Here is a 10,644-nt window from a genome sequence, read left to right on the forward strand (position 1 = left end):
GGGCATTCCCATCAATATTCAATGGCAAGTAGAGGAGGAACTACACACATTATTGGAGCAGGATATTCTACAACCCGCAGTGGGGCCCACGCCTTCGGTGTCCAACTTTGTGCCGGTCCTGAAAAATGGTTCAATTGATATTCGTCTGTGTGTGGACATGCAGAGACACAATCAGGCCATGAAAAGAGAGAGACATTTGGCAGCACGCATCACAGACATGGTCCACCTCCTGAACGGGGCTGAGTTATTCTCAAAACTTGATTTAAAGGGGGCACTGTGGAGCAGCCTGCAAGATGGCTGCCTAGGTGAGAAGCTCTGTGCGGCATCGACACCAATCCGACACCAACGGCAAATCCTTCCTGTCCTGTGCCCTATAACCGCTTGTAATTGTTGCCAGGAGTGTGAGGCACGTCTATCCCCAATGTTGCGGAGAATCGGAGCTCAGCGACTGAGATACAGCCATCCAACCTGTGGGGCCCCGGCGCTGCAGTGGGCCCCACCTGTGTGGCACCCGTGGAGCCCTGTCGTGGACATCCTTGACCGTAATACTTCTGGCTGCTGTCCCCGGCTGGCGGTGCTGAGTTTGGAGCCGGGCGGGATAGCTGCCTTTTCCCCCTGCGAACTGGGCCCATCTGCAGCCCTGCGGCAGGGAGAGCTGCTCCGGAAACGCGCGGTCTGCATCTCCCCACGTTGTGTGCAGCCTCCTGTGAGGGGTGGGCGGCCAGAGGCGGGCCGCGGCCCCTAATACTGGCCTGGAGAATATCACCTGGACCCTAGTGAACCGAGACCATCCGGACCTTGCTACGGGTGAGTGCGCTGGAGGTAAGAGGCATTGCCGCTGTGGGCCCTACTTGACTCTGTTGGCCCGATTGCGGCTGCCCGGACCCCCGCCTGCACCTCACTGGAACATTGCTGGAGTGGGGCTGATGAGTGGGGGCACAGCGGAGGAGCCCACATGCCCATCCTCCCTGCGGGCGGCGGGTCCCGGCTCTTGCTGCTCCTCCGCCATCCGGCCCCTGAGCCCCTCTGCTCACAGGGAACTGCAGTTGCCTGGGCACTACCCGTATCCTCCACATCTACACATGTCTCTTGCTGACCTGGGCCGGCAGCTATGTGGCCCACTGCTCCCTGTGTGCACTCCTGTGGGGCTCCAGAGGACCACATCATTGGAGCCACCACCACCCTGCTGTGCCTTCTCTCATTGGTTTGATAAGGCGCAGCACCTCACACCACCCTGAGGCCATCTCAGGCTGTCACAGAGCTACAGAGCACACTACTGAGACCACCTACATAGTGGCTGTTGCTATCTCTCTGGCATTTTATGGTCCCTCACACGCTTCCTATCACATTCCTATCACATGCCCTCAGGAGTTTGCTCAACCAAGGTGCAACAGTATACGTATCCTACATCTATGGCCATCACTCTGGTGGTCTATTAAGGAAATCAGTTTTCTCGTTGCACAATTGCCCACTACCCCCGAACTGCTTAACTGACGCCTTACGAGTGCATGATAATTCTGCCGACCCACACCTGGCATCTCTTGCTACACAGACATGGAATACAGTTGGCCGCTCAGTGGTGGTGTGTGCAGGCGCTCAGCATCAGATAGAGGACACTGCCATCCACTTCGACCCCTCATTGACTCATACTGCTCCTTCCGGGCGCCACTTGGGACCCGTTCATTCAACCACCTGTGGCCTCTGGAGGCCAATAGAAGCTGCAATCAATCTTTCACAAATGTGCCTGGTGGGCCCTGGGACGCGTACCCTTGCTGACTTCACATGTGCCATATTTTATGCCGACATCTGCACCGACCTGACCATACGCCTTTTATATCTGCAGCTTGACACGACTCCTACGCTGCAGACGGCGCATACTTCTATTGCCCTCTATGCTGTTGGTGACCCGGCTCACTCTCACTTCTATGTTCTGGGACAAGGGACTACAGCCTAACCTACACTGTCACAAAGCTGTTCCCACCTCTATGTATTCCTCAGCCCTGGGGGCGTAACACTTGGCACGCCGCCTACTGCTGACCACCAACGATGCTCTCTGACCCTGGCCTGAATCCAGATCCTTCACAGCCATCACCAGTGTGTGTTGCCCGGCCCCTATGCGGATCATAGAAACAGGCCCTACCTCCTGACGTCGACCAGCTGGGTTCCACTCCCCCCTTTTTTTCTCTCCTCGACTGTACTGAAATGTCTAATAAATCCTTAGGTGGCAATAAAGCGAGGCCATGGATAAGTTTGCCAAGGCGGCATTTCGATCAGATCAGGGTCATGCTTCATCGAATCAGGAAGAGCCTGCGTCACCCCGGGGTCCTCCAGCTCCTGACCTGATGGCGATGATGGAATCAATGGCTAAGAATTTCGCCTCTTTTCATGAAAAGTTGGATGACATTAATGCTAATGTCGCATCACTCAAGTCCCGACTGGATCACACTGGGACCAGAATCACTGAGACAGAATCCAGTATCAGTACTAATGAAGATGGTCTACACGCCCTCCAGCACACGGTTGCCTCCCTTAGACGCAACATGACACTTGTTAAGTCCAAGTGTGACGACTTGGAGTCTAGATTACGCAGGAACAACATACGTCTTATCGGCGTTCTAGAAAACGCCCTTAAGGGTCGCATGGAACTAGCTGTTGAGAACCTGCTTAAAGATCTGCTGGATAATCCTGATTTGTCCCCCTTCTTCACTGTGGAGCGGGCTCACCGGGCCCCATCCCCGCGACCCAGGCCTGGGGACTTTCCCAGACCCATTATTGCTAAAATACTTAATTTCCGAGACAGGGATCTCATCCTCTGTCTGTCTCGTGAGAAAGGGGAACTACGCCTGGGCTCCCAAACAATCAGGATCTTCCCTGACTTCTCTGTGGGCGTACAACAGGAGAGACGTCAGTTTCTTGGTGTGAAAAAGATGTTGCGTGAACGTAGCATCTCTTATGCAATATTGTTTCCGGCACGTCTGAAGTTCACTTTCAAGGAGAAACTCTATTTTTTCACTGTCCCTAATGTAGCAGTGAAATTTATTGAGGCGCAGATACCGCTGAACAACCGGGCTGATGACCTTATGGACAATGATTGACCTACAATCTAACTACTCCTGGACTCTCTGAAGTTTGTGTACCCAGTATCCTTTGATTTCTGCATTGGTCGCAGCGTCAGGTTCGCTGCTTCCGCAACATGTGTATGGATGCTATTCCACTTATGGCACACTCTATCACTTGCAATGTTATTAGGAACTCACGTTCAATGTTATAGCAGCAGAGTATACTCTCACTTGCAGCTGTACTTTGCTTTACCCAAGCTACTTTGAGTTGTTGGTTCATACATGCAACTGTCCTGGTTCTACTGTTCTGCTATCACATGTGTCAGTAAAAATGGTAAATGTGTTTGAATTGCTTACACTGCCGTTTTATAGTACCATCCTTGGTGCTTCATTACTCCTGTTCTAGTCGATTGCACGGCAACAGCACTCCCTGCTGTGGTTGCAATGGTTACCTTAGTGGAATTGTTAGGTGTTGGCCCCCGTTGGGCCCATAGCACGGTCGGTCTGTGTTGGGATCTGCCCGCTATCACCTGTTTAGAGGGGGTTTTTGATGATTGTGGGAGGGGGGTGGGTGGGTTCACTGCCAGCTGAGATGGGGTGGTGAGGGAGGGGGGAGGTGTTGTTCGGGGAAGTTCTATTGAAAATGGTGGAGGCAGACCAGTATTACAAGTCATGTCGGGGCGCGTGAGTGTGAATGATTACAATTGCAGAAGCATGCTGGGACTCACTAGCTGGTATGTACCCTGAGACAATGCAATGTCTACAAATATATGTCCTGGAATATTCAAGGACTAAGTAACTTCACCAAGTCCCGCAAAATCATGGCCTAAACCCAAAGACACAGTATTAAAATACTTATGCTGCAAGAAACGCATTCCACAGGCAGCTTGGCGATGCACATTGTACCATCCTGGGGACCTAATAGATTCTACACGTCTTACTCTACACAAGCTAGGGGTGTGCTGACCTTGATCCATAAATCTATTAAGTTCACACTCCATAAGGAATATATTGATCCCGAGGGCAGATATATTGTCTTGCACTGCACGTTGGTGGGCGGGGGATGTATTCTTGTTAACACTTATGGTCCCAATGTAGACACCCCAGATTTCGTTGATAACGTCGCCTCAATACTTCTGGGGTATGTGGGTATTCCGATCACCTGGGCGGGCGACATGAATTTTATTCTTGATGCCGGGCTGGACAGAACCCGCACTGCACTTAGACCACTATCACGAACAGCATGCAGACTAAACATACATAGTGCATCACTGGATATCCGAGATGCCTGGAGGGCCCTCGACCCTCAGCTATGAGAATATACTTATTACTCTTCTGTTCACGATAGTTCCTCTAGAATTGATCTTTTCCTGGTGTCTGACAACCTGATGGGGAAGATTATCAGAGCACAGATACTCTCCGGCACGCTGTCTGACCATGTCCCGATCACCCACGCCTACTTTCAGTACATGGCACTTCAAGTCCACTGCTCTCCTCGACATAGTTTTCAAGGCGGCCATATTAGCGGACATTGAGACCTTCTTCAAATGCAATGCAACTCCCTACAAGCCACTAATGTAGGGGTCCGCTGGGATGCTTTTAAGGTATACATCAGAGGGATGTCCATCTCGAGGGAGGCGGGGGAGCTAAAGACCATACGAAATTACCTTAATCACTCTGAATCCAAGCTGCGAGAATTGGAACATGATTGTTCATCAGCAGCCGACCCCGCCAAACTTGCTCTAATCAGCGCGGAACTCAAGGCAATTCAAACGCACGCGACTAGGGAGGTTCGATATTTTAGTCGCCCACAGGCTGCACGTAAATATGGGGAGGGAGAAAGACCTGGCAGAACACTGGTGAGACTAATGAGAGGGGAAGGGGGGCAAACCCAGACTGTGTCTATCAGGGATGTGCAGGGTGTACCTCAATAGTCGGACCAGCAAATATTAGACATTTTCACTGATTTCTACACTAATCTTTATGCGTTACCCCCTGAACATAATGATCGCCACGTGCGAGACCTGCTTGATCAGATCCCCATGGCACATATCTCCTCTTAGACCAGGGGCCAACTGGACTCTCCGATCCTGCTGGACGAGATAGTTAAAGCCATTTCGGATCCGAGTTTTACCAGGAGCACGTCGCTATTGTTGTTTCGTGCCTGAGTGTGTTTGTAATTGAGTCTGCCTAGTCTGGTCATGTGCTCAGTGATGCCATGCAAGCATCAATTGGAATGTTGATGTATGAGTGTGAGAATGATGTGGTGAGTGTTCTGTAACTGGTCAGTTGGTCCCTTCCTCCCTGGGTGATGGGTGCCGGTGATTTATTGTCTTATACTTGATGTCTTGTCCTGAAACATGTAACATAAGAACTGGAAGTAAACTTACTTATAAGCAATCTGAGTCAAGTGTGGACATTGCTTTACTACAATGGCGACGAGGATCTCTGGAAGAAGAACCCTGGTAAAAAGGAAAGCTGGAAAGGAGGGTGACTGCAGAGGCCTGCTGCGGGGGGTGCAGGAACCAACAGGACAAAGGAAAGAAGAAGACATCACCGCCCCCAAGTAAGCATACCCATCACCCAGAGTGGACAAGGGAGAATGTAGGAGCCCCACAGCAGAAAGCCCCGCAACAGACTGTATCTGCCCAGCAGCCCATGTTTAATTGGGAGTGTTGAGCTTAAAGGGGCTAGAGGTGGGGGCTCACAAGGTGCTTAAGGATCTGGAAGAGGTCTCACTGAGAAGGGTCCCCGGAACATTTTGAGGATTTGCAGCCCATTGCTTTGGGAGTGCTGGATCCTGGGGCATAAGAAGTGGAAGGAAATTCTCTGTGGTGAGGGACATCTGCCCACAGTCCGAGGGAATACTGGGACTGAGCGGTTGTTGCAACTGAAAGCAACCCTGGTGCTGGAGCCTAATAGCTGGGGATGTCCATGGAGTTAAATGGGCCTAGGATAAACTAATTCACCTCCAAATATTAAGGGAGACGGGTCACCACGGCGAGGGAAGCCGTGCGTTATACAAAGTGCTCTAGTTATGAGCATTTCGACCGGAGCGCTTCTGAAGGGACTGTGCTCGCACATGGGCGGGCCAAAATTGTTTGTTGGGTTAAAGTCGCTGTGCCGTAACAAAGGTACCTGCAAAACGAACGTTGGAACATCGGCCTGTGCAGGAATACATTCTTCCCCTGGCACATCTTGAGACTGATGACGTATGTCTTGCTGCTGGGGGAGGTGGCGAAGCAGTGGAACGTTGCTGTTCCAAGTGTTCCTACCACAGAGTTGCGACGCGCTAGGGAAGGAGCCAAGGGATAGTGTGAACTTTAAAGTAAAGGACCCTGCAAAGTGCACGTAACGTGATGCCGTTATGTGATAAGTGAGGAAGGACTTTGTTGTGGAGTCGGGAAGACAACCGGGAAGTACGTGGCAACGCAGATGCGACGCGAGGAGCAGAGCCAGCTGATGCCGCATTCATTGAGAAGGATAATACGTGGATCAAGGCGGTAACAAGTGTTTTGGAGGCAGTGAAGGAGCCCCGTGGAACTTGTCCTGGAATGTATTGGCCCACGGGACGTACTCACGCTGTATCAATTATTACAGTAGTGAGTGCGGCATGGTCGCTCCGCCTGTTAGGGGCGTTGCATAGCGGCCCATGATAATTACACGTTTCGTAGGCATTTCTATAAAAAAAAACAAAAGGAAGGAGGAATGCTTTTATGGCAAGTTTAAACATTGCATTATGTTGTTGTGAGGAAAGCAAGTTTAATGCTGCACACTCATAAGTTTTAGCATAGTTTCTGTAAGGTATGCACTTTTTGGCGCTATGGGCAAGTAAACATGCAATGCATTGTGTTAGAAATGGACGAGTAAAAATGCATTGAAATGTTAATTTGTTAGGAATGGATGAGTAAAGATGCAATGCAATGTGTTAGGAAAGTAACAATTTTAAGCATTTGCAGGTTAATGGACTTATCAGATATTTTATCGAAAAGTGCATAATTAGATGCAATGTGATAGGTTGTGAAGCTGATTGGTGTGTGAATGAGCTAGTCTAACTTTTTGAGGATTTTTTACGTTAAAAAGTTTTCCTTTAAAACTTTTGGACTTTAGTTTTTTTTTGTTGCATTTAGTATTAATGCAAAACATGGACAAGCAAAAGAACTATGTAGGAAATGTTTCTCTAAAGTGTAAAGAAATGTCATTGTTGGTACATACACTGTACATAAGGTTGACTGTGAATCTGTAAACCTAATGGATATGTATCTGGTTATGAATGATGTGAGCTTAATTCATATTCAAATGACATTGGGTCATTATTCTGTTGGGTAGGTTTGGAGTTAAGATGGTTAGGATTACTACCCTTGTGTATTGAGATGTGGGTAGCGTTTTTCTGTAAATTGACTTTATTGAGGTAACGCCTCATTTAGGTGTCAATTGGTTGGGAGTGGACACTTACGTGAAGATGATTAAGTGTTCCTGGGTGGTAGGATCCATACTAGCTTTGGATTTTGGTATTTAGTATATGGAGGTAGCGCCTTTGTATGGGTTAAGCATGGTGAGTTAGTTCCTCTTTTGGTTATGGGGACATGTGAGGTAAATCCTGGGGGTAGCGCCCTTCCAGGTGTAGGAGTAAGGGGTAAGTGGAGAAGTGCACTAAGGTTAGTGGGAGTTGTGGTCTGGTGATTATATGAACAGTAGTAGTGCACTGTTTGTAGAAGTTGACTCTTATCTGTAATGGACAGGTGGTTTTGTTGGATGAAGTTGTGGTAGTGGTTCTCTTAGAAATACCTGTTGTACTGGTTGGGGACGCCCTCTGGTGAACATATTGGCTAAAGGGAAGTGTGCTGTCCAAGAGGAAGAGTTGTCTTACCAGTTGTTTTCTTTGTGTGTTTGATGTAAATCCTGGCTAAGGTACCCCAAGGTCAGCATCATGGGACTTGTTAGTACTGCCATTGAGATGAGTGTTTAGGCCAACCCCATGTTGGTGGTCTTGGAGATGGCTGGCAAGTGTTGTATACCTTGGTGTGGTTGAGTGGGCTCCATGGCCTAGTCCATTGATGATCTGTGTATGTTCGTGATGTATGCATAGTTGGTGTTATTTCAACAGTAGTTAGCGGTTTTATGAGTTTTCCTACTAGGTATGGTGATTTTGTTGTCTTCTTGGATGTCTAGTATTGCGCCGGGATGACAAGCTGTGCTCCAGGGTGGCAGCCTGGAGGCTCGCCTGTGGCGGGGGCGGGCAGAAGGATATATGTTATTTTGGTGGGCATTTGATTTGTAGGGTAGTTTTAGCCTTGTGTACGGGTTGGCTGAGTCTAGAGTGAGAGTCTAGAGTCTATCCGTGGCAGGGATAGACTGAAGGTGATTTGTGTTAGTATTGAGAGTGACCTGAATATGTAGGTGAAGTTTGGAATTGCATAGCTGTGGGATCACTCGTAAAGTAGTATGGTGGATGGTGATGTGACTTGCCTGTTTGTAAAGTGCTTATTGTTTGTGTATATGTTTCGGTAAGGAGGGAGATGTGTTGTATCGTGCCTGAGTGTGTTTGTAATTGAGTCTGCCTAGCCTGGTCATGTGCTCAGTGATGCCATGCAAGCATCAATTGGAATGTTGATGTATGAGTGTGAGAATGATGTGGTGAGTGTTCTGTAACTGGTCAGTTGGTCCCTTCCTCCCTGGGTGATGGGTGCCGGTGATTTATTGTCTTATACTTGATGTCTTGTCCTGAAACATGTAACATAAGAACTGGAAGTAAACTTACTTATAAGCAATCTGAGTCAAGTGTGCACAGCTATTCTTGCTTCCAAACTACTGGAGGACTGGGACGAGTCACTTCGGGTGTCCACTCTTCCTCCATCCCTGTGTGAAGCCGCTATAATATTATTGCTCAAACACGAAAAACCTAGTGACGAGTGCGGTTCATACAAGCCCCTCTCCCTTATGAACATAGATACCAAGATTTTTGCTAAGGTCATTGTGAACCGCTATCTCCCAATCATGTCATACCTGGTCCATGAAAACCAAGGGGGCTTTGTACCCGGGAGATCCACTTCTCACAATACCCGGCGTCTCTTCAATGTAATGGCCAGAATCGACCAGGACCCGAGTGCCATCGCGGTTACGCTTGATGCTCAAAAGGCATTCGATATGATCTCATGGAAATATATGTGGCTGGTCCTAGAGACAATGGGGATTGGCCCCAACATGTTTAGATACATTCAATTGTTGTACACTACTCCGATGGCAAGAGTCCGGGTCAATTCCATGACATCTACATTGTTTACACTCTTGAGAGGTACTCGACAGGGCTGCCCTTTCTCCCCAATCCTCTTCGCACTTGTGATAGAACCTATGGCGGACCATGTCAGAGTATGCCATTCTCACACGGGAATATGATTGGTAGACTCCCCTGAGATAATATCCTTGTACGCTGATGATGTTTTGTTATACATCAGAGATCCCGCCACCCTTCTGGACCCTATATTACGAGACATCACACGTGTGGGCACCCTCTCAGGCTTCACAATCAATTGTTCTAAATCTGAGATTCTCCCGCTCACCAACTCAACCCAGCAACCTAACTCTGAGTTTCCACTCTGCTGGTCCCCCGGCGGTATCAAGTACTTGGGTGTCTGAATGTCTCTATCCAAACCTACCCTGCTAGCACATAATTACTTCGCTGTGACACAACTTGTGGAATCAAAAATGACACAGTGGCGACATCTCCTATTATCACTCGCTGGTAAACTCTTCCTCATCAAGATGGTCTTGGTTCCCAAGCTACTCTACATCTTTAGCAATGTACCCATTTGGCCCGGGAATCAATACTTCACGCAACTACACAAATCATGTGCTCAGTTCTTATGGCATTCAGGTGCGGTACGTAAAATATTGTCTGATATGACGCTCCCGTATGAGAAAGGGGGATTAACAGCTCCCTACCTGCTACTGTATTGGATGGCTGCGCAGGCCCAGTACGCCACGTATTGGTACCCAAGTCCTTTGGCTCGCCCACATGTTAAACTGGAAGCCCTCGCGACAGCTGAAGTCAATACTATGACACTTATATTCCACTGCGGCTATGTGCCGGATTCGCCCATTGACCCTGTAGCAACCAACCTGCTGGCCTGGGGCCGTCTATTAACTGCAACTGATGTAGCTTACCCCTGTTATAAATGGCTCCCCATATGGAGGTTCCCCGGATTGGAACCCAAACACGACACAGACCTGGCCCGCCGGTGGGGGGCGCTAGGCTAGCAGGCCCTGACTGATCTTTTCCCTGATGGGAAGTTCATCAATCCGCAGACAGGGAGGCAGGGTTACTCCGGGTCCGTCCTCGAGATGTTACAATATTATAGGCTCTGTGCTGCCTTTGCGCTCGATGGCCCACCTAACCGCGCCAAATAGAAACCCTGAACCGCTAAACATGTCAGAGCTTCTAAATGGAGTATGGTAGGTGGTGGCAACTAATTTCTTTGGTCCTGTTGAAGGGGGGAAATGCGTACTTGCTGTCATGGATGAGTACTCAAGGTTTCCAGAAGCACAGTTAGTATTGTCCACCACAGCACACCATGTCATCCCAGCA

Source organism: Ambystoma mexicanum, chromosome 3p, assembly GCF_040938575.1.
Source record: "Ambystoma mexicanum isolate Mex_15411 chromosome 3p, UKY_AmexF1_1, whole genome shotgun sequence".
Lineage (NCBI taxonomy): Eukaryota > Metazoa > Chordata > Amphibia > Caudata > Ambystomatidae > Ambystoma > Ambystoma mexicanum.